The 14,502-nt window shown below is 45.9% G+C and overlaps 1 long non-coding RNA gene across 1 annotated transcript in view; it reads left to right on the top strand.

Annotated features, from left to right (window-relative positions):
• Nucleotides 1–13,808, top strand: part of LOC127493424 (uncharacterized) — a 32,210-nt gene extending 18,402 nt beyond the window's left edge. Inside the window, exon 2 of the long non-coding RNA XR_007923561.2 lies at nucleotides 13,210–13,808. This is a non-coding gene — a long non-coding RNA (uncharacterized lncRNA). The remainder of the gene's footprint in view (nucleotides 1–13,209) is intronic.
• The last annotated feature ends 694 nt before the right edge of the window (nucleotides 13,809–14,502 follow it).

Genomic DNA, 14,502 nt, shown 5'->3' with positions numbered 1-14,502 from the left:
AAATAGCCCATGGGCCGTGACTATCCCAAGGGCAATAGTTCCAGGTCAGCGTACTTAGACCTTTTGGTGCCACTTCAGTCTGCAGACTTGGGGAGATTCTGCTGTTGTGACTGGGGCCACGTGCCACCCTGGCCTTAGCTCTGAGAACAAAGGATGCTTTCAAGGTATTAGCAAGCTTGCTTTTTAATGGCGTCCACCTTGAGATGTGGGAGGGGGAGAAGTTGCAAGATTTGGGCACACACTTGTGTGACCATTTCTTTTTCCACTTTACCAGTACTTTGCTGTGGCACACGGTGGGTTGTTCTGGAGCCTGTGTGTGGGGGTTAAATTACCAGACACCTGCAAAGACTTGCTGGAGCATGGCTTCACCCACACAGTGGGACCTTGGGCAGGGGCCGGGGGCTGAGTCAGAGAAACCCAGTGTCTGATTTAGTTCTCTTTAGGGCTGGCCATTTGCTAGGCGTCGCGACTTCGTAGCTGCCAAATGGAACTTTCCCACATCCAACTCAGACTAACAAGAGGATATTGACTTGGAGTGATTTCTAGACCCAGAATTCTGTTTTTTTCCACACAATATAAAAGTCTTTATAGAAGCCAACAATTTTGAAGAAGAAAGCAGATCTTAGTGTGGGGTCCAGCCTCAGCCTTGAACTTGTCCCCTGTGACTGAAAAGGCCGATGGAAGTCGCACAATTCACAGTGTTCAGAGCATGAGTGAATGTTTTATCATCTCAAAGAGCAGACAGAGAGCTAGATTAGGGGTTTCCCCAGGAAGTGATTTCCAGTGGCCAAAAAAACTTAGAATTCAAGTTTCTGGGTTTAGATTTTGAACAACAGTACCGTAGACTTATTACTGAGTCTGGGTATTTCATATTATTTAAAAACCTACAAACATTTTTGGAATAGCTGTTCTTTCCCAAGGGCAGAGCTGGGCCCTAGGAATTGAGAGAGGAAAAGTGGTGGTTCCTGCTTGTGGGAGGTGCTCATGTTGGCTGGCAGAGCCTGCCCTCGCCAGTGTGAATCAAACTCCACGCAGCCAGATTTCCCTGTCATTACAGTGCCTACCCTGTAGAAACCCAATCAATGTTTGTTGAATGAGTGGATCTGTTAAGAAGGGAGTGTCAAGCTTCCTGTCTTTCTAAGGAGTTATTGTGTGAGTTAGAGAGTTAACGTTTGTAACTCACTTCTATGCCCCTACATGCTATACAAATATAAATTATTAAATACTGTCATAATAATCACGGGTCCTAAGTAGTCAATTATAGTTTTTAGGAAGTTTGTGACATTTAGATTCTTTTGTTGGGCAGATGGTATAATATTGCACCTGTTGGAATAGCAGGCATTTTGGGAAGGGACATTGATTCAGAACTATTTATAACAGAGCAAAACACTGGCTTCTTAATAATTGTATCTGTATTGTTTTCTCTGGAAGCTACACAGCTGAACACTCTAGCTCGTTGAATTGGAGCTTCTGAAAAGACCGTCATTTCTGAAAGCTCTGTTTACTCTACATTCTCCTTCAGTTCTTATTTTTTCTTACACTGCGTGGATGGGTTTTTAGTCCCCAATTTGTTTGCAGCCTTGTCTCTCCTCCACATGTCTCCATCTGTCCATCATTCCTCTTTGTCCCTCTGTCTCATGTCTTACTCTTTGTCCTATTCCTGCTTCTCCTAAGACATTCCATTCTTCAGGGATGGCCTTTGAGCCAATTCGGAGCCCAGCTGAAGTGTGGTCTTTTGGGGTGTCCAGAACTGTTGTTTTTGCCTAGACTTCTTTTCTTTTTTAATTTTAATTAAAAATTTTATTTATTTATTTGAAAGAGTTACACAGAGAGAGGAGAGAGAGAGAGAGAGAGAGAGAGAGGAGAGATCATCCATCTGATGATTCATGCTACAGATAGCCACCACAGCCAGAGCTGAGCCAGACCAAAGCCAGGAGTTTCATCCGGGTCTCTCACATGGGTGGCAGGGTCCCTAGTGCTTGGGCCATCCTCTACTGCTTTTTCCAGGCCATGAGCAGGAAACTGGATTGGAAGTGGAGTAGCTGTGACTTGAATTGGCACCCCTAAGGGATGCCGGCATTAAAGGTGGCAGCTTTACCTGCTATGCCACAAGGCCAGCCCCTTTAATTTTAATTTTTAAAATCTATTTATGTGAAAGGCAGAAGAGAGAGAGAGAGAGAGAGAGAGAGAGAGAGAGAGAGAAAGACAAAGACAGAGAAAGAGAGGGAGAGGGAGAGAGATTGCAAAAATCTCCCGTCTGCTGGTTCAGTCTCCAAATGCCTGCAAGTGCTGGGGTTGGGCTAGGCTGAAGCCAGAAACTGGTAATGCAATTTGAGTCTTGAGTCATCACCTGCTGCCTCCCAGGGTACGAATTAATAGGAATCTGGAAACAGGAGCTGGAACTGGATACGAAGAGCCCAGGAACATCAATACAGGAGACATCTTAACTAGGATCCTAACTGTTATGCCAAATGCCTATCCCTGTCTGTATTTTTAAAAAAGATTTATTTTATTTATTTGAAAGGCAGAGGTATGGGAGGGAGGGAGGCTACAGAAAGAGAGATCTTCCATCTGCAGAGTCACTCCTTAATTGGCTGTAACAGTTGAGGCGAACTAGGAGCTTCAAGCACTTGGGCCATCATCCTCCGCTGCTTTCCTAGGCGCATTAGCAGGGAGCAGGATTGGAAGTGGAACAATCTGGACTCCAACTGGCACCCATATGGGATACCGGCAGCATTGCAGGAGGGGGCTTACCCTGCTATACCACAAGGCCAGCCTCCCTGCCAGGATTTTAACCTTTCCATACTCCACCTCCTCCTCGTCTGCGTCTGGGCAGGAGCGAGGCTGACTTCCTCCTCAGCCCACAAAGGCCATGCTTGTCTCTCGGGCCTCTGCTCCTGTCAGTATCTCACCTGGAAGACATTTCCTCCTGTCAGAACTTTCTAAACTCCGTTACGCAAGGACCATCTCCTCTTGGGAACTGCTGTGCTTCCTTGATTTTCACTTCTTCTAAGCTCTTCCTGCCCATAATTCAGCAGCTCTTTCTGTTGTACCCTATGATTTAGTCCCAGCATCCCATATGAGCTCTAAGCTTCTTATCACTAAAAAAACCTTCTTATGTCCCAGGCTCTGCACTGAGGTGCATTGCATTATTATTTCATTTCAACTCCATGACAGTGCTAGGAGGTAAGCGTTTTTGTCATTTCCATTTTACTAATCAGGAAACAAAGACCCATAGAGCATGACTGACTTACTCAAAGTCATATAATTAATAAGGCTGAGAGCTGGGTTCTGGAGTGGTCACTCTCTTTACGACCCAGTCCTCTCTTCAGTACTGAAGGACTTACTTCTCCAACTGCTTTGAGTGCTGCTAGCTGAACTGTGCTTTGCTTAAGTGGGCCTCTTTACCCCATGTCACACCCCACTTTGCTGGGTAGCCTGCACACAAAGATTGGTGTTGCAGGGGTATGAGGATCTGTCTACCTCATGGCAATTTAGGACAGCTCCTAGGCACAAGCCAACTTCAGAGCTGTCTGTGAGGTTGCCTGGAGCCTTTGTTGTGACTATGGTTGTGACCTGACTTCGCCTGTTACCAGGTCCTATTTCTTTCCCTTCTCCAAATGATAATCCCCAAGAACACACACTCATAAAACTCCTGTACACAATCCTCTGATTCAAGGTTGGTGTCAGGAATGGTCCAAGAAAGGTGATGTTAAGATAGAATGCTGGAGCTTCATCACCTGTTAACCTTTGGTAATGGGAGCCCTTTCCTGGGGGTAGGTGGAGTAGTGACAGATCCAAGACAAAGTACCACTGTTGAACTAGAATGAAACGCTGACTGAAGGGACTGTATTAGTGGGTTAATGTATGAGTTCCAAATGGGAACTATGGGAAAACAGTAATTATACGAACAATGGCATTGGATGACCATTACTGGGAGCAATGAATGCTTTGGAAAAAGAGGGCAATTAATGTGAAAACCAGAAGCTCTCACTGATTTGCTATCAAGGGAGCTCCATAGCCTATAGTTAGGACACAGGAAAGATTGATATCAGGGCCAGAGCTTAATCATAAGGTTGTCAGAGTTTCACAGAAGGTTGAATGCTCAGTCTGGGTAAGTGCGCTATGCTAGACTGGGTTCTTACTGGGAGAGAACCAGACCTTGAGATATTAGATGATGATATCTAAGTTGATACACTCTAGATTCCTCCAAACTTTGTGGGCCTGCAGAAATGGCCTACTGCTCTCTGACAAAGGTTGGCATTATGGCTGCCTAGCTAGGAAAGATGTAGAGGCATCTGCCTTGCAAGACAAATGCTTCCTCCTTACTTCCAGACCTGCCCTCATATTCCTTCTCTTGGCAGCCAGACTAACAAATAGGGTTAAATAATAACATTGCCTGGCTGGGAGATGCTGGCCCTGCTAGGGGAGGAAATGTACTATATCTTGGAGGAGCTGCAGGACCTGGCCAACAGGAACTGGAAGGATATGAAACATCATTTAGAGAACTGGATTCTGAGAATACTGGCTTGAGGTAGATGGAATATAAAGTCACACAAGGGAAAATTTATCAGTATGCAAGCACTCTCCTGGGATACAGGATTTACCGTCTGACAAAGATCCTGGGCTCTAACCAATAAATTGCTAGAATGACTCTCAGAAACCTGGAGAAAAAGTTCACATGAAATGAAATAGAAATGAATTACCATGACAATTGGTGGGAGAAAGGATGAAAAGGCCCAGAGAAATGGGCACGACAGCGTGGAAGTGCTGCAAAGGGAGAACACACCAAGTGACTGTGTTCAGTAGGAGGGCCCAGAGGAGAGATTGCACACGTTATATGCAGTTTGAAAAGCAGCTCCTGGTATGCTTTGGGATTCTGCCTATTAGTCATCAAATGATTATGAGGTGAGAACTCCCCATCATAAACTGGTTTCTGTCTGGCCCAACAAGTCAGAATTTTCAGTGGGTAATCCCAAGAAGTAATCCATTTAAAGATGGAAAGGGCACATTTAAGGCTAAGAATGAGCAGAAGCAAAGGGGAAAGTAACTCCATGAGCAGGTGGTCCAGCCCCCTGGTTCTCAGCTACCATTGTCACATTACTTCTCTCTCAGTGCACTTCTGTGGCTGCATGGGGGTCCCTTCTGGCCAACTGTTAGAACACACAAAAAGCCAAGCTTGGTTTGTGAGTATATTGACCTAGTATATGGGGGTAATCTGAAAATGGTTGGCCACTGCACTGTAGCCCTACTCAGGGGTGATCTTGAAGTTGCCAGTTAGTGAAAATCCTCTCCAGGAGTACAGGTTCAAGTGGTGCACCTTCTTATCCACTAAAAAATATTTATTTGAAAGGAATCGTGACAGAGAAGGGGGTGGGGGAATGGATCCTTCATCTGCTGGTTTACTGCTCAAATGGCCGCTACAGCTTGGACTAGGCCAGGCCATATCCAGGAGCCAGAACCCCATCTGTGTCTCTCATGTGGGTGACAGTAGCTCAGGTACTTGAGTAATCATCTGTTGCTTCCCAGGCACATTAGCAGGGAATTGGATCAGAAGCAGAGTTTCCAAGACTTGAACTGGCGCTTCATTCCATATGGGATGTGGGTGTCCCAAGTGTGGACTTAACCTGCTATACTGAAATGAATGTCCTTTATAGTTTCTTTCTGTAAAAAAGGGAATGTATAATTTTTTTTTTTTAAAAAAGGTTTATTTATTTATTTGGAAGGTGGAGTTACAGAGAGGCAGAGGCAGAGGTAGAGAGAGAGATCTTCCATCTTCTGGTTCACTCTTCAAATGGCCACAACGGCTAGAGCTGGGCTGATCTGAAGCCAGGAGCCAGGAGATTCTTCTGGGTCTCCCATGTGGATGCAGAGGCCCAAGGACTTGGGCCATCTTCTACTGTTTTCTCAGGCCATAGTAGAGAGCAGGATCGGAAGTGGAGCAGCTGGGACTTGAACCAGCTCCCATATGGGATGCCGGCACTGTAGGCTGAGCTTTACCGGCTACACCACAGGGCTGGCCCCGAGAATGTGTAAACTTATGGGAAATGGCAAATGGGTTATCCAAGTGGTCAAAATTCTGGAAGGAAGAAGACAGGATATCTGGGGAAGTTCTCTCATAGGAGTGGGCATGAAGTGTGAGGATCTTTGTATCACCAGTTAACCCCCACTCCATAAATTATGCAGCACAGAAGAGGAATTAAACAACCAAAGAGATAGAATGACTGGGCTAGTTGACATAAGCTGGTCTCATATATGGATCACACCAGTGCTGGCACAATGAGTGCATAAATGGAGTAGCCACAATGACAGGGGTGGGAGCTATATATGGGTCTACTGCATGGCTCTACTCACCAAGCTAATAGTGTAGTTCTTGTTGCTGCCAAACGTCTGACTGCCAGCCACAGAGAACCATTCCCAATATGACACTGTCTTTGAAAGAGGGCAGTGGCCTCCAAGGAGCCACTTAGTGGTAAGGAACAACGATTCACTTGAACTTGAGAAAACACTATTTCAAAATGGGATTTTTCCTGCCTGGCTGCAGAGCCTCAGCATGTACCACCATCTCAGGGATTAGAGTATCTGACTCATCAACATGGATCCCACATCACGTCACGTCACAACCAAGGGGCCTACTTTATGGCAAGGGGAGTGCACTAGTGGACACATGGCCATGGGACTCATTGGCACTATCTCAGATATCACCATCTAGAAGAATACCCGGTCTCCTACAGTTATGGAAGAGGCTGTTGAAATCACAGTGGAGGTACCAGCTTGGGGATGGGATCTATGAGAATTAGTCACAGTCCTCTAGGATGAAGTGTACCCTCAAACTCAGTGACCATTACAAGGAGTTGGCCCCAACAGGAAGCACACATAGATTTAGGAACCAAGGGATTAAAGAAGCTGTGACTGATTATCTTCTGTCTTAGTAACTCACGTGGGGAATTTGTATTTCCTTTTTCCCATACTTCTGTGCCCTGCAGACTTATAGGTAGGTCATGGCTGCTAGAGGGAGAAACCTCCATCACAGGACACAGCAGAGTCCCCTGGAACTCTAGGCTTTGGCTATGGGTGGAGCATTTAGATTCCAGGTGCCAAGGGACCACTGTCTTAGCTCTTACACAGTGGGAGCAGGGAGACCCATGATTACCACTTGAATGTCTTTAGGTATTTTCCTACCCAGTTTGGATGGTAAATGTGCTGATGATAGCCTGAGAGTAAGTTAAGTGGCACAGAAACCTCAAGGATAAGGGTTTGGGTCATGCAAGGTGTATCACTCAGACCCGAAGTGATGCCAGATGAGGGTAGAGGGAATCTAAAGTGCTCATGAGAAGATGGAGATACTGATAGCAGTCACAATGCTGAGACCATTTGCCAATATAGTTGACCTCAGCTACGGTGGAAGGGGCTGTGTCTGGTGGGGACAGATATTCCTACTCTTAGTGGCTCCGCCTTTTTGCCTTTTACACTCTCTCTTCATTTAGTTCAAAATTAGTTCTTCCATTTATACCAGGTTAGGCTGCAGGATGGCATTTACTATCATTCCATAGCCTTTTCATATTGTTTGAAGACTATTCACCAACCATTGGACACTTATTAACCATCTACTGTGTATTAGGGTTTGTTCTTGGTACAGGGACAAGAAAATGACTAAAAGATATAAAACATAGCATTTTCCTTGAACAAATTCCCAGTCAAGTGAAGGGAAAAGACACTTAACTAAATGATTAGAAACACTCTGGTAACCGCAGTGGTAGAGGTGAGCGTAGAGGAATGAAGGCTTGTGCAGTGGAAGGGAAGGGACAGTAAAGGAAAACTCCAGGAGGAGGTGATGCCTAGGCTGAGCCTTGTGAGGGAGACCAGGGTACATACAGTCCATGGAAAGCAAATATGTTGATGGTACTCAGAAAGTCTTTCTCATCATGGGACACTTTTCTGAGTCAAATAAGAATTTACTCATGATAATTCTGAAGACAGAGGATCCACACAAGGTTATACATAACCCTATCCACAAAATCCAAGATTTCAGCATCCCAAGGGAATTTAACAAAGGCGATGTACTCTAATGATTATGCAATATGCAATCTGGTGATGAACTGGTGGTCAAAAAAGGAAAAATAAATCAGGAAAAACTAGCATGTTTGAGGACTCCTTTAAAAAATTCAGGGGCCAGCGCCGTGGCTCACTAGGCTAATCCTCTGCCTGCGGCGCCGACACTCTGGGTTCTAGTCCCGGTTGGGGCACCAGATTCTGTCCCGGTTGCTCCTCTACCAGTCCAGCTCTCTGCTGTGGCCTAGGATGGCAGTGGAGGATGGCCCGAGTGCACCCACATGGGAGACCAGGAGGAAGCACCTGTCTCCTGGCTTAGGATCGGCATAGCGCGCCGGCCATAAAGGCCATTTGGGGGGTGAACCAATGGAAGGAAGACCTTTCTCTCTGTCTCTCTCTCTCACTGTCTAACTCTGCCTGTCAGGGAAAAAAAAAAAAAAAAGAAAATTCAGGGAAAATGAATATTATGAAAAAACTATGCATGGATTTCAATTTTTTTTGCATGAAAATAAACTTATTGCTTAATTACATTTTCCTATGAACTTTTTTGAAGTACACTCATTAGAAGATAAGTTTGGGGCTGGCGCTGTGGCGCCGTGGGTTAATGCCCTGGCCTGAAGCGCTGGCATCCCATATGAGCACCGGTTCGAGACCTGGCTGCTCCACTTCCTGTCCAGCTCTCCGCTATGGCCCGGGGAAGCAGTAGAAGATGGCCAAGTCCTTGGTCCCCTGCACCCACATGGGAGGCCCGGAAGAAGCTCCTGGCTCCTGGCTTCTGATCAGCGCAGCTCCGGCCATTGTAGCCATTTGGGTAGTGAACCATCGGATGGAAGACCTTTCTCTCTTTCTCTCTCTCTGCCTCTCCTCTCTCTGTGTAACTTGACTTTCAAATAAATAAATAAATCTTAAAGAAAAAAGAAGATAAGCAGACATGCAAACTACTTTGGCAACAAGATCCTGACCAAGCTAAAAGCCAACATTGAAGTTCAGGTAGAATCTAATGGTCAATCAAATATGAAATAGGAATAGCTTTCAGCTTCTTATTTTTTTTCCCTCACTAATAACCATGCAAAACATGTACTGATAGATTAGAATACCCATTGGCCGGTGCTGCAGCTCACTAGGCTAATCCTCCACCTAGCGGCGCCGGCACACTGGGTTCTAGTCCCGGTCGGGGTGCCGGATTCTGTCCCAGTTGCCCCTCTTCCGGGCCAGCTCTCTGCTGTGGCCCGGGAAGGCAGTGGAGGATGGCCCAAGTGCTTGGGCCCTGCACCCCATGGGAGACCAGGAGAAGCACCCAGCTCCTGCCTTCGGATCAGCGCAGTGCGCAGGCCTCAGCGCCCCGGCTGCGGCGGCCATTGGAAGGTGAACCAACGGCAAAGGAAGACCTTTCTCTCTGTCTCTCTCTCTCACTGTCCACTCTGTCTGTCAAAAAAAAAAAAAAAAAAAAAAAAAAAAAAAAAGAATACCCATCAATGACTTTGAGAATGGCAACCAGTCTACTAAGGTGGAAACTGTGCTTGTTTGCAGAAATGTGGTATTATTGAAAAGTTATGTCAGTAGGGATGTCCCACTCGGGTCAGCTGTTCCTAATTAGGGGTCCAGACAATACACTGCAACCAGAACAGTTTGTAACCTGGGTTAGTACTTGGTCTTGCCTCATTTCACATCTAGTCCGCATAGACATAATACTGGATGTTGCTTGAACATAGGCCAAGGTGTCAACCTACATATTGCACACAGAACCTCAGAATGACGCTCCGCGACTGAAAGTGAAGTTTGAAACCATCATAACTGAGAGGTTCAGGGTACCCTCTAAAAGTTAGATAAAAATGTAATGTAGCAAAGACTATGTAAAACAAGTAAGTACTTGGAGAGTAAGTATTACAACTGAAATTGTGGGACTCTTGCTTTGTGAGTGGTTTCTTTTTGGCAAAACACCTGGTATAGATTAAATGTGGGAAAAGCTTTAAAAGGTATTTTTAACCTATTAAAACCACTGTTAAATTTAATTCAAATGTTGAAGATCTGCATAAAACGGCCAGATTTCTAAATGGATGGAAGAACTGTGAAGTGATAGTCCTCTAGGTCTTTCTAATTTTTCTAGCCATATCTCTATCCCCTCCTTCACTTGATCTCCATTCTCCTTCCTTCTTTCCTCCCTAAAGCCTCTTCCAATCTCCTGTGTGTTGGATTCATGTGATCGCCATCCTGTTCCCATGATAAGCCCGGTTGTTCACACAGTGATCCACTGGGCTATGCTGCACAGAGAGACTCAAGTACAGACATCAGCTGACACTGATTCTTGTGGAGGTGGGCTGAAATATCGACTCAAAGGGAAAGTGAGTGATGCCTGGTTCCCAAGAGTTGGCAGACAGAATAAAACAAGTGTGCCTTCTTGGTGGAGAAAAATGACTATTTAATGAAATGAGAACACTGGACCCAGAATGGACTTTTTAGCATGAAATCAGATGTATCTGTGCTATCCCTTTTGAGTCACAGGAAAAGAGGTGGAGAAGTGAAGCTGCTGGGTCCAGTTCTGCTATTAACTAAATGACCTAGGTTTCCTTACCTAAAGTGTGGGGGGGATGATATAATGATCTCTGAATTTCCTTTTAACTTGAAAATTTCATGAAAAAGAATCACATGCGGCCACCCTGGATGGTTGTATTGCTACTGTATGTTTTCTTTAAACCAAGTCTCAAATCCACTCAATATGAAGTAGCTTAGTAATGGGAACCAGAAACTCAGGAGAGGCCACCCTCACGTACAGGGAATTGACTGGCTTGGCCTGTGTGTTTGTGTTTATTTCTTCTGACTCCTGGGTGGGGGTCGAGGCTGGGGAAGTAACATTTATGTGAATCCAGGCAGAGGGAGAAGTTTTCTCCTTCATCTCCCCTTCCCAAACAATCTCGCTTAGTTCATCATCTTGTGTTGACATTACTTATGAATGCTAATGAACTCATAAATGCTAATTAATAACTCCATGTGCTTCTGTTTACTGGCAAATATAGAGATCCAGGTGCAGTGTAGACCTGGCCCAAACAGTACATTTCTACATCTCTGAGCTGAGAACATGGGTGGGATGATTGTTGCAGTACTGCCAAAGTTGTTGCCTTACACCTTTTTAAAATACACATGGGAGCTATAATTAAATCCTCACACAAACATTGTCTTCTGAGTTCTCACTGAGAAAAGGAACCAGAGTCCACTCTAGCTGTATTCGGCAGGTTTTCCTGTGAAACACAATCAATGGGACACACTTGTCAGTGTAAGGAAGGAGACTTATTGGAGAGATCGGCTCGCGTGAAGATGGAGGCCGAGGAGTCCCAGGATCTGCCGTGTGCAAGCTGAAGAACCAGGGATGCCAATGATGTCAATCTCAGTCCACATGAGGGCCTGAGAACCTGGGCTGACGTTGAGTCCAAAGGGCCCAGAACCAGGCGTTCTGAAGTCTGGGAATGTTCTGAAAGTTCTGGGAGAAGATGAGTGTCCCAGCTCAGATAGAGAGAGCTCTCCTTTCTTCCACCTTCCTGTTCTGTTTAGGCCCTTGATGGGTCGGATGGTGTTCACCCACCTTGCTGAGGGCCATCTGCCGTACTCAATCCACCAACTAAACTGCTAACTTCTTCCTGAGACCTCTTCACAGACACACCCAGAAATAATGATTCACAAGCTATCTGAGCCTTCCTTATCTCAGTCAAGTTGGCTCAGAAAATTAACCATTACACCAGCAAACAGCACGATTAAGGTGGACTTCATCTTTAGGGTAAGGTCAAAGTAGAGTGGGGGCAGGGGTCCTGCCCCAGTATGACCAAGATGCCCAAGTGATGTCTCCTGGCACGGAATGGAGCAGAAACCCCGAAAGGGCAGTAAGCTCTGCAAGGCTGCACCTACGAAGATCAATGGTGCATAGGATGAGGCACGTGGGATGCTAGTGCCTTTGCCCTTTCCCAGGTGTAGCTCCCTTGTCTGCTGCACCAAGGGTAGGCTTTGTAGAGTTAGCAACTTAATCCGCCGGAAGCCAGGCCTCCCTCCACGTGTGCTGCCCTGATATTGCTGGTTGAAGCCTGGACTTTGAGCAAGCCTGGACTTTTTTCAGCAAACAAGAGGGTAAGACTGACCGCATGCTAATGATCAAACCTGGAATTTGTCAAATGTTTATTACACACCAGGCTTGGGTGTGGAATCCAGCAATGCTTTTTTTGTGGTTGCTACTTGTTATTGCCCCATTTGAGAGTTTTGTAAACTGAGGCAGAAGAGTTATATAACAAAGCCGGGGCTTGAACTGCTGTGTCTCCCACCCAGAGTGACTGCCACCTTGGGAGCAGAGGATTCCAATGTGATGGGGACCCTTGGCACTTGGGTCCGTTCCTGCATAGGTGGTCCTGAGCTGTTGGTAGCCCTGCCTCCTGGGAGTCCCGCAGCCCTGCCTTTCCAAGACCCGTTTTCTTCCCAGCTAGAGAGGTAGGCCTTGGATCTAGGTCCTTTTCCCAGCTGCACTTGCGTGGGAGCCCCCAGGATTCTCCCTGAATTGGAAATCACCCTGTCCCTCCCTCACCTGCACCTCGCAGGTTTCTCCCTTTTCTCTTCTCAGGACCCACCTCTAGCACTCTCGCTGGCTCTATTTTTAAAGTCACTGTTCAGTACTAGGGTGGGCCCCCTCTGGGACAGCGCTGTGCTTGCAGGGGGTGGAGCTGAAGGCAGTGCTCAGGCCCCTGGGGAGAAGCCAGCGGGGAGCAACACAGCTATAGCTTTTGGGTGAGCCTCCCAGGCAGGGAGGTACTTTGCAAAGAAAGTGAATCTTTATAAACCCTGTGCTCTCTTCAGAGGCTTTATGGGTGGCGGGCACAGCTCCTGTGAGGAGGATAAAGCCGTAAAGGAAGGAAAACTGCTACCTGCCAATGCTACGTGCTTTTAAAGGCGGGAGGTGGGTGGCAAGAGGGACGCTGCCTCCAGCGGCGCTTGCTCTGGTGGCGATGAACACATGGTGGTTTGACACTTCTCTAGGGCTGCCCATCACCCTCCCTGCTCCCACTCCCCACCCAGGGTTATGCTGGAGGGAGAAGGGGCCAGTGGCTGTGTCCGCCAGCCCCAAATGCCAGCAGCTGCACAATCCTGGGATAATTGCTCATATCAGTTTCTTCTGTTTTCCAGGCCTCGGAAAGTGTTCCAGGGACGAACTTACTGCAGTATGATGACCTGCAAAAGCGGCCCTTCCAACGACATTTCAAACTCCAAGTCAGCCGTGTCAAAGTTGGAACCAGGGCTGTGGAGGATAATGGGTCAGATGCAATTAGCAGCTCAGAGAGCTGCACGTTGCAGTCTGATTTATTTTTTTGCCCATCAGATTCCAAGAATCCTAGTGCTTAAAAGCAATGAAACAATTGCCCTATTGTACTGAAATAAAGCTCAGTTAATTCAAAAATCAGTTACACCACCAGGTGGGGCACATTGTGGCCCCAAACAGATGGGGTTGAAAACTTCCCCCAAAATGCAGTCTTGTTAAATTAAAAACTTGATCCAGGGTGGGACAAATAGGGAGCTGTGAATGGAATGGAGTCAGGTCCACCCAAGCGAATTCTTTCTTCTTCCACTCCTTTCCTGGCCTGAAAGAGAAAAATGCACCATTCCACTTTCATCAGAGCTAGCATCTATGCAGCAACGCAGCCATCCGCCATCTGCAGTAAATGTGTTACTTTAATTAGTCTGAAAATTAAAGGGCAACGCTGGGCCAATGTGAATGATGATGAAAATACGTGTGCATCCCATGCAATCGTCTCATTTAATTAATAGTCTTGTAAACTGTACGGCTCACTTTAAGTCAGTCGAGAGGTATAACAACTCCATTTTAAATATCCACTTAATACTTAACAGGCTGTGAGGAACACACTATAGCATGGAGCCCCTGCTCAGGTTTCACTGTCTGAAATTTTTCAAAGCTGACCCAAGTCAACCCGAAAAATGTTTAACACCCTGGGCTTGAACACAAGCAACTCTGTGATGAACAGACATTCAATTACATTTTGAAAAAGTGAGAAGCATTTTTGTAAAATAGCGACCCTGGAAACTAATTGGCAGCCACAGAACTTGTGAGCGAAGGCCAAATCTTGTGGGGAACTTTTACTACACTAACACGACTCAAAGAACATGTGAATAAAAGGCATCTTTGTTTCCCAGTCAAATTAGTTGATTAAGAAATAAAACGTCTTAACGTGTTTTTAAATGTAGAATTAATTATTTATAGGAGAAAAATGAGCGTCAGGGTATATGAATTCTACTCTGTGTGTGTGGATTGAATGGGGGAGAAACAGTAATCCTTGTGGATCCATGTCTTAGGTCATTAAGCAAAATGAGATATTAAGAGCTCCAGTTATTGAAAAAAAAAGATCACATTCAGGTTGCAAGTCATGCGGTCCCATTTGAGTTTCAAAGTCCAGATTAGTTATG

The sequence above is a fragment of the Oryctolagus cuniculus genome, chromosome 7, assembly GCF_964237555.1.
Source record: "Oryctolagus cuniculus chromosome 7, mOryCun1.1, whole genome shotgun sequence".
NCBI classification, from domain to species: Eukaryota; Metazoa; Chordata; class Mammalia; order Lagomorpha; family Leporidae; genus Oryctolagus; species Oryctolagus cuniculus.
The sequence above is the reverse complement of the archived record's forward strand: the minus strand, read 5'-3'. Positions and strand labels throughout refer to the sequence as shown.